At 38.8% G+C, this 17279-nt stretch overlaps 1 pseudogene; it reads right to left on the reverse strand.

Annotated features, from left to right (window-relative positions):
• Positions 1-17279, reverse strand: part of LOC118490481 — a 110587-nt pseudogene that overhangs the window by 2239 nt on the left and 91069 nt on the right.

The raw sequence follows: 17279 nt of genomic DNA on the forward strand, positions 1-17279 counted from the left end.
CATTCTGTTGTTAGTTCGACGAAGAAATTCGTTGTGTATAGTACGTTATAAGCAGAAACAGTCCATAACACACACAATCACGAAGTACTGCCACAATCAGGGTAATAACTCGATCGCTATTACGATACAACGTCCGATCGATTATAACTATCCAACGATTGTCCGAGTGCTGCTCAAATTGAGCTTGTACTTTGATTATTCGTCGTGATTTCGACTTGAATATTTGAGTGCTGTTTGAATTCGGACTATGCTTTGTTATTCGTCGTGAATCCGTTGAATTATTAAGTATTGCACTTGTAAATCATTGTGAGGGTTTAATCTCGTGAATTGTCGTAACTGCTGTATTAGTTACTAACCCGTTTGTGTGTGCATTATTGTTAAATTAGGTTAATCAAGGCAAATCAGTAGGCTTGTACTTTGCTCGTTAATTCTGCAATGTGAGTCATTCTCTTTTTATCAACTGTTTTACAAAACTCCAAATTATTTTTCAAAGTTATAATTACAGGGATTAAGTCTTTGTAATCACCAAGTTACAGCCGGTATGTGGGGTTTTGTATACATTACTTGATAACTGTCACTATTGGACAACGAGTTAGCCAATGAGTGATATGACCATAGTCACAGACACCATCGGGCAAAGAGGCTACCGATGGATGTTCGAGTGACAAGTACTGTGGGTAGTTGGTTTGATATCAGAAACATTGTAATCGCTCTTAATACTGTAAATTATAACAAAAGTAATGTTTTCAGTAAAACTGAATGATTCACTCAGTATTTCCCCGCTGACAAAACCTTTTCCAAACATGTTTCAGGTGATCTGTTGTGATCCAAGGAAAGTGCCGTAAAGCACTACAAGCTCAGAGAAGTGGCTCAATGTGAATAAATAAAAAAAAAACATGTTTTGAGAAATAAAGATTTCCTTATGAAATCATCTTATTGTAAATTTTGGGATTTTATCCCTAAAACTTTATGTAATATATTAAACGGACATTTTTAGGATTAAAAGATCCTGTGTTAAAAGACTTCCGCTGTCACCTAAATTAAATACCACGGGTTTCCTGTCCCACGGCTCTTGAACCGGGTCAAACCGGGGCCGAGGGCCGTGACAGGAAAAGGTGGTATCAGAGCCACTGATTTAAGCCTATAAATTAAGTATTTAACAAAATACTTAATTTTACTAATTGCTATTTTGTGATTATATGTGATTATTAACTGATTATTTATTAGATACAGTATTTGTAAACAAAAGCTTTCTGCTATCTACCACAAATTAGACACTACAACCACAGAAAAAGGAACCTCTTCCTCCAAACCCCCAGCAGATCTAAAAGAAGGAATTTTTGTTCGTAAAGCAAATTATGAAAATCCTCTTACCCCAGAGAAAAGAAATTCAATTCTTAGGAAGGGTCAGGAGAAAATAAAGAAACCCCAAGTCAAGAAAGTGAGGTTTAATCCAGAAATCCAGGAATTTGTTACTAGTCCACCTTGGGAGGACGAATTAGATGAAAAATGGGCAAATCTCTATATGCTAGCCACCGTAGCAGAAAATGCAAACCTCTAAAATACCCATAGGCCTAATCTAGTAGAAAATCACTACTCCGTAAATAAATAAATTGTCACACCCCGACCACGTAAAACAACAAAACGTGGCGGAAACGTCGGGGAGTGTTGTAACAGAATTATTGTTTCACAACCATGGATTAAACAAATTTCGTTTTATTAAATTAAATGAGTTACAATGTCTTAACAACAAGGAAACACAACATAATTAACTAGTCTTGCATCTTTTAATGTCACTAAGGCCTTGTCCATTCCTATGTGAGTATACACCAATATCATCATCATATATCACCAACTATTGTACCTGAAACACATGTGAAAACACGTCAGCATAAAAATGCCGGCGAGTACATAGGTTTTGTTGAATTAGGATTCATGACTTATAAGTTGAGAAAAAGTTGTTTAACAAAAGTCAGTCATGATCCTTGTAAAAAGTTTTGTTTTATAAATCGTTTGAAAGGCGATGATAGATATGTATAGTAAAAAAATGATGTAAGGTTAAATAAATAACTAAGTAAAATGAGTTTGTATAAAACAAACTGTTTTGTAAAACAAGCCTTGTGAAAAATATGTTATTTGTGTAAAAATGTATAAGTCCAAATTGAATGAATTAAATAACGCTACGGCATGTAATATAATACAAGCACTTATATATAGGAAGTACCAGCGGCGTATCCACCATGCTTATATCACATTACATACGTCTCGTTACTTAAATCACTTACCCAAACAAACCTCCAATGTAAATTGCCCATGTCTAAACCAATTGTCAAATGTCTTTGTGAAAACAATGTCAAAATGTTTATGTCAAAATGTAGTCCATGGAATGTGTATATCGATATCAAAATGTCTATGTCAAATGTCAATCAAATAATGTGTAAACATAATGTCATGTATGGCAAGTGTAATATGTATCAACTAAACCATAGGTAAAAATGTACAAACAATGTACTAAGTAAGTGACAAATGGGCATACATAGCATGTGATGTAAAATGTACTAAGTATGATGAACATACAAAGCATGAAACGTCATGTAAAACGATGTAATAAGTATGCACAGAATGGGAATACATAGCAAAAACATAGTGAAATCATGTACTAATAGTGTACTAATGAAAATAGCAAGTGTATGATATAAAACATGGAAAGCACGAAAGTTAACAAGTAGGCACATGTGTTTCACCCCAATATGTTTGGAAAACAGTAAAAGAGGGGACTATGTACTCACTTGAGATTGCTTAGAAGTCCTAGGATAACCACCAAGCAATGCTAGAAGATCACGGAATCAAACGACACCTAGTATAGGTAACTACATTAATAACCGGACCTAACTCGGAAGATCGGATAGTACGAGGGTTCGTAAACCAAATAAGTGTGGGAACTTATGTAGTATGGTTTAACAAAGCCTACATACTAAAACGAAACTTATCCTAAGTGCTTACGACCCATTACGACCCGTTTGGGTAGCTTACGCTACTTTAACGCGTCGTCTGCGTAAAACGCGTTTGGAATGCCTAACTAGTCCTATGACAAGTAAAATATGCCTTAACATGTTTAATATTGTTGTTAAATCAGTTTAGATACCAAAAATTATGTTATATAGGCTTAAAATGAATTTTGGCGTAAAAGGGCATTTTGGTAATTTACCTAAGGCATAAGAACTACTTATCATACAACTACTTAAACGACGTGACCATAAGGTATAACCTCGGAAGGTTATTCCCTATACAACTATGGTCACCTAAAGTGTTTGGTCGGATCCTAATGATCGACCAAATGGGTCGGGTTCGAAAGTTTAAGCGATTGATTAGATCGCTTACCTTTACGACCTTAAACAAGCACAAATCTAAAAGCGACGAGCTAAACACGCTAGAACATGTTTAGTAAAGTTAGAAAACAGGTTTGGTATTAAAACAAACAGTTTTAATACCCTAGAGTAGTTTGGTTACAAAATACGCGAGGAAACGCATTTTGGCCGAAACTACGACTCGTCACTGAGCCTAGATAACGTGGAAATCAGTAGGTATAGTCATTAGGGACTATAACCATCGTGATTACGCTCACGTTATGAAGTTCAAAGGAACTTCGCGTTGACCATAAACTGGTCAAAGCATAAAGTCAAACGCAGTTTGACTTTAACGATAAAAACGAATGAAAAGAACGAAAGAATACTTACAAAAGGTCCCCGCAAGCTCTTGATCCGATTTACTCTCAGGTATGAAGCATAAACTTCAACTTAGAGAGCCAAAATCAGATTCAAGTGTGCTTTGGGAAGAAAGTGAGGGTGGGTATTTATAGATTTCCTTGAACCGTTAAGATCGTTCGTCGAAAAACGTGATTTAATCTCAACTGTACACATGTGCCCATGGTTTTGTAATACCATGGGCACCCCTAGAATGGCCCATAGTATTTTATAAACTATTAAATACCAGCCCATGGTTTTGCAAAACCATGGGTTAAAACCATCAACCCTTCAAAATTGGACTAGGTTCATTGAATCTAGTCAGAAATTTCAAAAATGGCCCCTGCACTTGTAAAACTTGATTTTTTTGCACTTTTAAGTCCCGTTAACCCCATTTCAAGGCTCTAAAATAAAGTTAATGTATAGGGATCTTAAAATATGCTCAAAACATCTCGGATGTCGGTTCGTTTGGTCGTACGGTTGCGTTGTTCGGTTAATTACGACGGAAATCGTAATGAACGCAAAAACGATCCAAATTACGCGACGAATGGAATTTTATCATGCCAATCACTAAAATAAAATATTTTAATAATTACATAAATTTTTGGATGTCCGGATATATTCAGAACGTAAGATATGCGCGAAAATGCAAACTTATGCACTTTTTGACGCTTTTAGTCCCTGAATGGCATAAAGTTTATTTTAGCACACCGAACACCTCAAAGCCTATTTCTAGGATATGTAAAGGATATTTAGGGTGTGTTTAACTTATGATCAAGTTCCGGAAGGTCTGTTACAGTACAAATTGACATACTTTCGCAGTTTGTCGAATTTAGTCCCTGTAAGCGAATAAACTCGATTTCGGCATACCAAACCATCCAAAACTTATTTCTAAGTTATGTAAGGGTTATTTAAGGTATGTTAAGCCTATTTCACTGTTCCGGAGTGTTTGTTGCATTAAACTGGTTATTTTTACGCATCAGATCGCGTATAACCTTCCAGAAAGCGATTTAAAGCCCGAAATCGAACAAGAATTAATATGTGCAAACGATACACATATTTATACAAATCCCAAGTATGAAATACAATATTTCATTGATTTGGTATTTGTTTGATGGTTGAAGTGACACAGGTGTCACATAAATCAAAACATAGTGTGTTCTTTTTCCTGATTATCCTTTGTATAAAGTGGTATGCAATAAAACTTCAATGTTTATTTCTTAAACTTTGTTCCAAAGTTTTAACTTAATATTTTTGTGCATTTTGCATATATGCTATCCAGCATGAATGAGATATCGGAAGCATTCCAGAAACTCAACCTCTATCCAGTACCAATTGAAGTCTCCCACGACTTTACTGGTTACATTGCTGACATAGAGGAACCCCTGGAATTCCAAGCTCCACCGCTGGAAAAAGCCAAACCTAAAAAGAGAAGAAGATATGTAGGATGGAGAAAAGTACGCAGGAGGAAGCCAGCCACTAGGAGACTTCCTAAAATAGAAAATCCTATGAGCAAAGGAAAAGAAATAGAAACTGGAGAGAGTTCCAAACAAGCAGAAATAGAAATAAGGGAAGATAGGAAGCAAAAGGGAATAGAGATCGGAGAGAGCTCTAAACAACCTGAGGAGATCACATTCCAAGACGAAATAGACCGTCTACTGGCGAATTGTGATGTCATAGAACCTATTAACAATAATCTCTACTCTTACCCTGCCACAGCCCAATTCCCAATAAACTTAGAACCAGCTATTCCAGACCCCTAATCCACACCCGACCTTTAGGCCAAATGGAAGAGTGGTGGACAAATGATTGGCAATTCCAAAATTTGATTAATAGTCCCTATACTTTACTTCCTCAATTTGATCTAGAACCTATCCCCAACCCGCCAATGAGCTATGAAAACCTGGCCGAACTTCATCAGTTTGGTGAAGAACTGATAGGTACAGGAAATAGGATCCGAGAAATAGGGGAACAAATCTCTTGGAAGTATGACGAGAGGGAACGTCACTACTGAACTGCCAGTTGATCAAAGAATAGTGGGGTTGGAAAGTCTGTTTGTATAATAATAGTAATAGTGAAATCTAACTCTGTAAAATGGGAAATAAAACATTGTAAGAAAGATAGTGTGTATTGACGCCTATATAATTTATCAAACAAAGTAGAAGTCGAGAAAATCGACAATTTTGGTTATAGATATGTGTTGTAAGGTTTTATGTGTTTATGTGTAATTGCTTTGTCATATTTAACTAGCAATTATTTGACACTAATAAATTACACTTATACCAATTATCAGATGGAAAACGCTAGTAATGAACCAGTTAATGAAGAGAATCAATCTGAGCAAAATCAGGAAAACCAATACATGACTAGTCAAGATATTGAAAATATCATCACTCAAGGGATAGCTAATGCTATTCCTGTAATCATGGCTGCTGCTCAGAAACCTGTTGAACCGCAGCAAATCATTCCTAGTAAACGTACCCAAGAAGACAATTTTAGTCATAGTGTAAATGGAGGCGGCAATCATGACAATAATAATCCACGACAGGCTCCACCGCCTAAGAAAATGAAAGCTGCAACGCCTGGTTGCACTTACAAGGAATTTCTTGCTTGCAAACTTGCTGAATTTGCAGGTAACGAAGGAGCAACTGCAGTACTGCGTTGGTTAGAGAAAACCGAAGCAGTAATTGCAATAGGTAAATGTGCTGAAGAAGACCAAGTGATGTATGCTTTGAATCTATTCAAAGAAGGGGCGCTAGAATGGTGGAACACAGTGCTACAAGCAAAAGGAAGAAGGGTGGCCTATGCGATGAATTGGGAAGAATTTAAAAGTCTGGTAGAAAGAAAATTCTGTCCCGAATACGAAAAGGAACAAATGGCCAACAAGTTCCTGAGTCATCGTATGATAGGCGTAGATTGTCGGGGATATACTTCGACATTCTTCGAATATGCGAGAGTGGTACCTACCCTGGCTTCGCCAGAACCGGTACTCATTTCCCGTTACATTTGGGGATTAATTAGTGAAATCCGTAACATCGTTAAGGCTGCAAGACCACGCACTATTGACGATGCTGTGGAGTTAGCTAATACTTTAACCGATGAACTGGTACGCACGAGAGAAGAAGATCGAAAGAAGGAATTGGCTCAGAAGATTACCCAAGGATTTCGTGTGGGTAATACTAAGAAAAGAGGAACAGGGCAATCATCGTCACCTCCTTTCTGCAGAAATTGTAGAAAGAAACATTTTGGAAGATGTAACGTGACCTGCAATTTCTGCAAAATGATAGGACATCGTGAGGAAGATTGTAGGAGAAAGACCAGGGTCTGTTATAACTGCGGAGAAGCGGGGCATTTCAAACCCGACTGCCCTAAATTGATTAAACCAACAGATAACAAAGGCAAACCAACTGAAGGGACAACCAAGAAGAATGCCCGAGCATTCCAGTTGACCACTCAAGAAGCCGAACTCATCCCAGATGTGATAGCTGGTACATTCTTGGTTCACGACGTATTTGCAAAAGTATTATTTGACTCTGGTGCAAACCAAAGTTTTATTAATACTTCATTCTACCAAGCTCTTAATTTACCTTTAACCACCCTTAGGCAGATTTTTACGGTCGAAACCGCAGAAGGGAATTCTGTTAACATAGATAGAGTTTTGCAAAAAGGAAAAATAGAACTATTAGGCCATAAGTTTTCTGCAAACTTATTACCTATGAAATTAGCCGGATTCGACGTGGTATTAGGAATGGATTGGTTAATAGCCAACCATGCTCGAATCCTCTGTGATAAGAATTCCGTAGAAATTCGTACCTCCACAGGAGAAGTAATTCTAATTACAGGAGATAGACATCGAAAGCCACTAAAATTCATCTCGGTAATGAAATTGGCTAGCTACTTGAGAAAACAAGAAATGGTGTATATGATTTCTGTAAGCATTAACACTAAAAGTAAGGAACTCCAGGATATCCTTGTAGTTTCAGAGTACCCAGATGTTTTTCCAGAAGAATTACCTGGGTTACCACCCGATAGAGAGGTAGAGTTTAGAATTCATTTAATCCCGGGTACTACACCAATAGCCAAGGCACCTTATCGATTAGCACCCACCGAAATGCTAGAACTGAAAAAGCAATTAGACGAATTACTAAGCAAAGGATTTATACAACCTAGTTCATCCCCTTGTGGAGTACCAGTGTTGTTTGTGAAAAAGAAGGATGGATCGATGAGAATGTGTATCGATTATAGAGAATTAAATAAGGTTACAATTAAGAATCGATACCCATTACCTAGGATTGATGATCTTTTTGATCAACTTCAAGGAGCTAGATATTTTTCCAAAATAGACTTAAGATCCGGATATCACCAACTGAAGGTACAAGAGGAGGACATACCTAAAACTGCTTTCAGAACTAGGTATGGTCATTATGAGTTTACAGTCATGCCCTTTGGACTAACGAATGCCCCAGCAGCATTCATGGACATGATGAATAGGATCTGTAAACCATACTTTGATAAATTTGTGATCGTTTTCATCGATGATATACTTATTTATTCCAAAAGCCAGAAGGAACATTGCGAGCACCTACATGTACTCTTAACTTTATTAAGAAAAGAAAAGCTCTATGCCAAATTCTCGAAATGTGAATTTTGGCTGCAAGAAGTGCAATTCTTATGTCATGTGGTAAATCACAAAGGAATTCATGTAGATCCTGCTAAAATAGAAGCAATCACTAAATGGAAGGTCCCACAAACAGCTATGGAAATTAGAAGTTTTCTAGGCTTAGCTGGATACTACCGAAGATTTATTAAGGATTTCTCTAAGATAGTTGTACCCTTGACTAAGTTGACCTGTAAAGCCGTTAAGTTTGAATGGGGACCTAGACAAGAAGAAGCTTTTAAGATTTTAAAACACCGCCTGACAAATGCTCCAATTTTAGCCTTACCAGAAGGAATAGAAGATTTCGAAGTATATTGTGATGCCTCAAGGTTAGGATTTGGATGTGTGTTGATGCAACACAAGAAGGTAATTGCGTATGCCTCTAGGCAATTGAAAAAGCATGAAGAGAATTATACGACTCATGACTTAGAATTAGGAGCCATAATTTTTGCCCTTAAAATCTGGAGACATTATTTGTATGGAAGTAAGTTTACTGTTTATACAGATCATAAAAGCTTAAGATACATATTTGGGCAAAAAGAGTTAAATATGAGACAAAGAAGATGGATGGAAACCCTAAGTGATTACGACTGTGATATTCAATATCACGAAGGAAAGGCAAACGTAGTCGCGGATGCCTTAAGTCGTAAGTATCATGAGAAGCAAAAGTGAGTCCGTGCTCTTAGATCAAATCTACAAATAGATTTAATGGAGCAATTAAAGGAAATTTAGGAAACAGCAATCAAGGACGAAGCAGAAGGAATGAAAGGTTACATTAAAGAACTAGAACAAGGAAATGATGGAATTTGGAAATTCCATAAGAAACGAATTTGGGTACCTAAGCAAGGAGAATTAAGAAATAAGATTTTAGAAGAAGCTCATAAATCTAGGTATACTATACATCCAGGAAATAATAAGATGTACCAGGATTTAAGGAAGAATTTCTGGTGGATAGGTATGAAAAAGGATATAGCCGAATACGTATCTAAGTGTTTAACCTGTTCCCAAGTTAAAGCCGAACATTAGAAACCTTCAGGACTACTACAACAATTAGAAATGCCTGTATGGAAATGGGAACTCATAACAATGGATTTTATTACTAAGTTACCCAAAACCAGAAAAGGTAATGATGCGATTTGGGTAATTGTGGACCGATTAACCAAATCAGCTCACTTTCTACCAATGAAAGAAACCTTTAGCATGGAAAGGTTAGCAAAGTTGTATGTAGATGAAGTAGTATCTTTACATGGAGTTCCGCTCTCCATTGTATCAGATAGGGATAGTCGTTTCACTTCCCATTTCTGGACTAGTTTCCAGAAAGCAATGGGAACCCGACTAAATCTGAGTACTGCATATCATCCACAAACCGACGGACAAAGTGAAAGGACGATACAAACTTTGGAAGACATGCTCCGAGCATGTGTAATAGATTTTGGTGGTAATTGGGATAACCACTTACCTTTAATTGAATTCTCCTATAACAATAGTTATCATTCAAGCATTGAAATTGCTCCATTCGAGGCACTGTATGGACGCAAGTGCAGAACTCCAGTATGTTGGGCAGAAATAGGAGAAAATCAACTATCAGGTCCAGAAATCGTACAAGAAACCACCGACAAGATAACTCAAATCAAGGAAAGACTAAAGACGGCTCGAGATCGTCAGAAGAGCTATGCAGACAACCGTCGCAAACCATTAGAATTTCAAATCGGAGACAAAGTACTATTGAAAGTTTCTCCTTGGAAAGGAATAGTACGATTCGGTAAGAAAGGAAAACTAAGTCCAAGATACGTAGGACCATTCTCAGTGATCCAACGAATAGGACCAGTTGCTTATCGTTTACAACTACCAGAAGAACTAGCTGGAGTACATGATGTATTTCATGTATCCAATCTCAAGAAATGTTTATCAGACGAATCCCTGGTAGTACCTCTTCAAGATGTAGAGGTAAACGAAAAACTAAAATTCATAGAAAAACCACTACAAATCGAAGATAGAAAAGTCAAGTTTCTCAAGCACAAACGACTAGTGCTGGTCAAAGTCAAATGGAATTCAAAGAGAGGACCAGAATACACTTGGGAGCTAGAATCAGAAATGAAACACAAATATCCTCATTTATTCCAATAAATCTCGAGGACGAGTTTTTTCTTAAGGTGGGGAGGATGTAACAACTCTCACTAAAAATAATACTTAGAATAATAATTATCTATTAAGGAAACCCTAATTGAGACACCCAAGTGATTCTGCATTAACCCTAAAAAATTTTCAGAACAATCGGAATCAGGATCAGGGCCCCTAAAACTCAGGGGGGTAAAACCCTAGTGACGATTATCAATAAATCTCGTTGTCAAAATTTTAAATTTAAAAACTGTCAACTCAGCATAGCTAGTCCCGAACCTGGCTAGCCTATAAATAGACTGCTTCCCTTACGGACCGTAAGGGAAGTGGCTTACGGTCCGTAAGCGTGTCCAAAAATCAGTATAAATAGCAGACATTGGGACTTGCATTCTGTTGTTAGTTCGACGAAGAAATTCGTTGTGTATAGTACGTTATAAGCAGAAACAGTCCATAACACACACAATCACGAAGTGCTGCCGCAATCAGGGTAATAACTCGATCGCTATTACGATACAACGTCCGATCGATTATAACTATCCAACGATTGTCCGAGTGCTGCTCAAATTGAGCTTGTACTTTGATTATTCGTCGTGATTTCGACTTGAATATTTCAGTGTTGTTCGAATTCGGACTATGCTCTGTTATTCGTCGTGAATCCGTTGAATTATTAAGTATTGCACTTGTAAATCATTGTGAGGGTTTAATCTCGTGAATTGTCGTAACTGCTGTATTAGTTACTAACCCGTTTGTGTGTGCATTATTGTTAAATTAGGTTAATCAAGGCAAATCAGTAGGCTTGTACTTTGCTCGTTAATTCTGCAATGTGAGTCATTCTCTTTTTATCAACTGTTTTACAAAACTCCAAATTATTTTTCAAAGTTATAATTACAGGGATTAAGTCTTTGTAATCACCAAGTTACAGCCGGTATGTGGGGTTTTGTATACATTACTTGATAACCGTCACTATTGGACAACGAGTTAGCCAATGAGTGATATGACCATAGTCACAGACACCATCGGGCAAAGAGGCTACCGATGGATGTTCGAGTGACAAGTACTGTGGGTAGTTGGTTTGATATCAGAAACATTGTAATCGCTCTTAATACTGTAAATTTTAACAAAAGTAATGTTTTCAGTAAAACTGAATGATTCACTCAGTATTTCCCCGCTGACTAAACCTTTTCCAAACATGTTTCAGGTGATCTGTTGTGATCCAAGGAAAGTGCCGTGAAGCACTACAAGCTCAGAGAAGTGGCTCAATGTGAATAAATAAAAAAACATATTTTGAGAAATAAAGATTTCCTTATGAAATCATCTTATTGTAAATTTTGGGATTTTATCCCTAAAACTTTATGTAATATATTAAACGGGCATTTTTAGGATTAAAAGATCCTATGTTAAAAGACTTCCGCTGTCACCTAAATTAAATACCACGGGTTTCATGTCCCACGGCTCTTGAACCGGGTCAAACCGGGGCCGAGGGCCGTGACATATCCCCTTACTTGACACGACATGTCCTAACACTATACCCTCTTGAACCATAAAATGGCTCTTCTCCCAACTGAGCACTAGATTCGTTTGGACACATCTCTCTAATACCCTAGATAGTTCATCTAAACATGTATCAAATGATGACCCAAAGACCGAAAAGTCATCCATAAATATCTCTAGGGCGTCCCCAACCATATCCGAGAATATGCTCATCATACACCTTTGAAAGGTGGCTGGGGCATTGCACAGCCCGAATGGCATTCGCCTAAATGCGAATGTGCCATAGGGGCATGTGAAGGTGGTCTTTTCTTGGTCATCAGGGTGGATAGCTATCTGATTGTACCCTGAATAACCATCAAGAAAGCAGTAAAATTTCTGACCTGATAATTTCTCGACAATCTGGTCAATAAAGGGCAAAGGAAAGTGATCCTTTGATGTGGAAGCGTTCAACTTCCGGTAGTCAATACATACCCGCCACCCGGTTACCGGCCGGGTGGCTATCTGCTCGCCATTATCACCCTTGACAATTTGAATGCCTGCTTTCTTCGGCACCATTTGGGTTGGACTCACCCATGCGCTATCTGAAATGGGATATATGATCCCATGGTCCAACCACTTGATTACCTCTTTCTTTACCACTTCTCGCATGTTAGGATTAAGCCTCCTTTGTGTATCCCGTGCAGGCTTCACATCTGCATTAGTAATAATTTTATGCATACACACAGAAGGACTTATACCTTTCAAATCAGCGAGAGTCCACCCGATCGCAGCTCGATGGGTCTTCAGCACCTTCAGTAGTGCTTCTTCTTGTTCCTTCTCCAGATTAGCTGCAATAATTACCGGGAGAGTCTGATCCTCTCCTAAGAATGCATACTTTAGATGCGCGGGCAGCTCTTTCAGCTCTACCTTTGGTGGGCTGATTAGTGACGGTTTCAACCCCGAAGAGATCTCAGCTAGAAGGCTCTCCACTTGGTGGGACCATGGAGGCCTTCTCTCTTGCACTGCTTGTGCCTCCAACTTCCGAACTTCCTCTTCCAAATCACACATGTGATTTTCTTCTACCCTGTCACAAAACAAACAACACTCGGGCATCTCATCCTCGACATGAGGATCGCATCCATCTATAATATCTGCCATGAAACATTCATCACTTTGAAACATGTCAGAAACATTAGAAAACACATTTAATCGGACCTTTCTATTGCCGAATGTCATGTCGACTGTGCCGGTGCGACAATCGATCTGAGCATGTGCAGTGGCTAAGAAAGGTCGGCCCAAGATAACATTTGGTTGATAGTTTTTATCAGTAGAAACATAGTCAAGCACCAAAAAGTCAACCGGGAAAAAGAATTCTTCCACCTTAACTATGACATCGCGAACTATCCCTCGAGGAAGCTTAGGGGTCAAATATGCCAACACAACAGTTGTGTCGGCACGACGCAGTGGACCAAAATCATATTGGTCGTACAAGCTTCCCGGAAGGATACTCACGCTAGCTCCGAGATCCAACAACGCCCTACTCATTTTAAAATCGCCAACTTGTATAGAAATTAAAGGCGTCCCGGGATCTCGTAGCTTAGGTGGAAGGACCCCATTCAATACAGCACTAACTGCATCAGTGAGATCCACTTTTTTAAGGACTTTGTGCTGCCGTTTTTGAGTGCACAAATCCTTTAGATACTTAGCATAAGCCGGAACCTGTTTAATGGCATCAATTAAGGGTAAGTTGATTTTTACTTGTTTAAATATCTCTAAAATTTCCTCTGGTTGAGGTCCCCTTTTATTGATTATTTTCGTGTTCCCGGATCCTTCAAGGCTTCAGGAAAGGGAGGTAGAATAGGTTCCCCTTCCTTAGCCTTGACTGGCTCAGAAGTTGTAGGTCGGGTGTTTTTACCATTACTTTTAACAATGTTAGGCTCCGACTCATCGTCACTCTCACCATTTTCACCTAAATCCTCCACCACACCATCTATGGGCTGTGGTGGAGTGTCGACCTTGTGATAATTCCTACCACTACGTAAAGTACTTACCTGACCGACTGGACTGCCCTTCTTTTGATGAGCGGGATTTGGTGTTGTATCACTTGGTAATTTCCCACTATTCTGCTTCAGCTCCTTCACATCAGTTGCAAGTTGAGCCATTTGTGTGTTTAGTGACTGAACAACTTTATCTCGCATCTCCTCCTTCTGAACAAGATTTTTCAATTCAAGTCTTTGATTCTGTAAGTCAAGCTGAATTGATTTCAACATCTCCATCATATCGTTACTCCCCCGAAGTGTTAGACGACCCAACTTGTCCTCTTTGATCATTTTGGTAGCCACCTTGAAAGTTGCCCTGAAATCGGTTCTGATTGAAGTTTCTTTGACCACCAGACTGATTGTTGCCTTGAAATCCCGGATTTAGCTGATTATTCACATTCCCATAGCTAAAATTCGGGTGATTTCTAAGGCCCGGGTGATATGTGTTGGATTGCATGTTGAAATTTCTTCCACCACCCCCACCTTGCACATAGTTCACATCTTCATTTTCACCAATTATGCCTGGGCATTGATCCGCTATATGCCCTAGATCTCCACAATGTCCACACAATGGAAACTGACCATTTACCTCCGGTGGATTCTCTACTGCTCTCACTGTCGAATGTCGTGCACTTCTAGAGGATTGAGCTTTGCGTTTTGACGCCCTTGCGGTTCTTTCCAAATATTCCCAATCATCCTCTTCTTAATTCATTCCAAAAGTACCATTGGATATTGAATTTACATCCCTGGCATCTTCATCTGTTAGGCCTTCGTGGAATGTATTAATAAGCTCCCATAAATATATCTCATGATGTGGACAGTTCTTGAGCATCATTTTGAAACGATTGAATGCTTCGTGAAATAACTCACCGGGCTGCTGTCGAAACGCTCGAATATCTTTCCTTGCATTGTTAGTACGCAAATGAGTATAGAACTCATCTAAAAATTGCTGCTGCATTTCGCCCCAGGTGAATATCGAAGCTGACGGTAGCGAATGAAACCATTGTTGTGCTTTGTCTTCAAGTGTGAATTGGAAAAGTACCAATTTCACATCATCAACTGAGAACCCTTGGCTGCTGATTGTGTTGCAACGTGCATCATATGCAGCAATGTGTAAATATGGTTCTTCATGTGCGTGACCATGAAACTTAGGCAGACTGGATATTGATTGCGTTCATACTTCAAATGGCCGCCCTCCTTGCAATTGCGGGATCACAACCGGTGATGGATTGTTAACTATAGCAGGCCTGAAGTGGCTTTCTATACCTCGAACTGGACCTTGATTATTTCGACGTGGAATTCCTTCCGGTAAAATCACTGGTCGGTGTAAGTTTCGTGGCAGCGGTCTTGCCTGACCCTGCATCTGAGGTGCCGGCGGTGGTAATGGAATGTCCACTACCGGCCTTCTCGGAGCAGGCTGCTGATTGAGTGGGTCAGGTTGATGATACTGTTGTGGCATCTGTTGTATAGGCGTTGGTTGCACATATTGTTGATACCCTACGTTCCCTTGATTGACTCTCTCGGCCGCACCCAATCCGACTGTTTGCCTCTCATAGCTACCCGTGTTACCCACTTGTCTCTCGTTTTGACCCATGTAGTTATCATATTCCTCATAGCCATCATCAAAATCACCTGAGTTATTTCCTTGATCATAGATGGTTGATCTATAAAGATTTGGCATTGGCTGACTTTGTTGTGAAATAACCGGTCGAGTGGCTTGTGGAATTGATGTTGCATTAGGTGCTTGAGTTTGAATCGGTTATGGAGTGTCATCGGGAATGATTCTAACGTAAGGAGACGACTGCTGTAAATTGACAGTCTGGGTTGTAGTTAGGTGTTGAAGAGATGTTGTTTGGGTGGAAGTTGATTGATTGTTATCAAAGTTTGGGAAAAAGGTTGAGAATGATGGTACTGGAGATGTAGAAGTAGGTTGTGTAGACTGTGGTGGTGGTGGTGGTGGTATGGTAGTGTTTGGTGAAGGTTGGGTAGGTGTTGGCGAGAATTGTTGCGGTTGTGAAGTTGCGGGTTGTTTCTCCGGTGTTGCTAAGTTCTCCATTGCTTTAGATGTTGGTATAGGTGATTGTAGAATCTTGTTCTCACGATGTAGTACTCGTTTTGTATGCTTTACTGTTCTCTCGATCTCTGGGTCGAACACTAATGGTGATGACTTCCCGGAATTTCGAGTATGATGCATACACTTACTAGATCACCTGCACAAACAAAAACAATAAAACCTCGCGTAAATCCGAACAAAACAAAACAAACTAAAAAGACACTATTTTTGGATTTATGGATATTTAACTAAACTAGAACTTAACACTAAGCACTTTGCGCACGCCTCCCCGGCAACGACGCCATTTTGATGTCTGTTGTTAAGGACATGCAAAAACCAACTAACTCTATAGCTAGGGTAAGTCGGATATCGAACTAGAGGAGGATTGTGGAAAGTGTGTAATGCTCAGTTTTAATTAACTACTAGTGAAAAAGTAAAACTCAGTTGTTGGTTTGATTTTTTGATTAACTAACAAACTACGAAAATACGAGGTTGTAAACAGTTGGAGAGAACAATGGTTCCTCCGGATTTCAGGTTTGTAGCTAGATTCAGTTATGTGTTTAATCGAAACACTCACATAGACATAAGTGTTTAACTTAATTCATCAATTGTGATAATCAACGACTAAGTACTCCGGTCAATACATAACGGGAGGTTATCAAATAATTATCAGTTACAATTACCAACCCTAATCCCATAGCAAATATATCCCAATTACTAGAACTCTCAGGAACTGAATGATCAAAGATTAAAGTTAAATAAAATGCAACCGGTTACAATTGATTAATCAAATCAAAGGTGAAAAGCATCTAATGCTTAGATCACCGAGTTATACGATTGTCAAAAACACATAAAATTATCCAACTTACAAAAACCCTCCATCCGGAGGAAACCATAAAAGACTAGCCGCTCATCTCACACAAAAGATCTTCAAAAGCTAGATACCCGGTTGAAACCCTCATTAATCTAATAATAATCAATATACTTCGATTAATGATAATGATATGATGTTGTCGGCTACTTTTCATGTGAGTAGAATTGATGATGTGTTAAGGTTCCCTCCAAAAGTCCTCCTCTCTATGCGTGCCTCTTCCTCTTGTCTGCCTATGTTCGCCGCCCAAAAACCTTTGCTGCCGTCAAAGAGAATGATGATGATGTTGGACGATGTGATGATGATTGATGGTGTTCACAAGTGACGG

Source organism: Helianthus annuus, chromosome 3 (genome assembly GCF_002127325.2).
Source record: "Helianthus annuus cultivar XRQ/B chromosome 3, HanXRQr2.0-SUNRISE, whole genome shotgun sequence".
Taxonomy (NCBI): domain Eukaryota; kingdom Viridiplantae; phylum Streptophyta; class Magnoliopsida; order Asterales; family Asteraceae; genus Helianthus; species Helianthus annuus.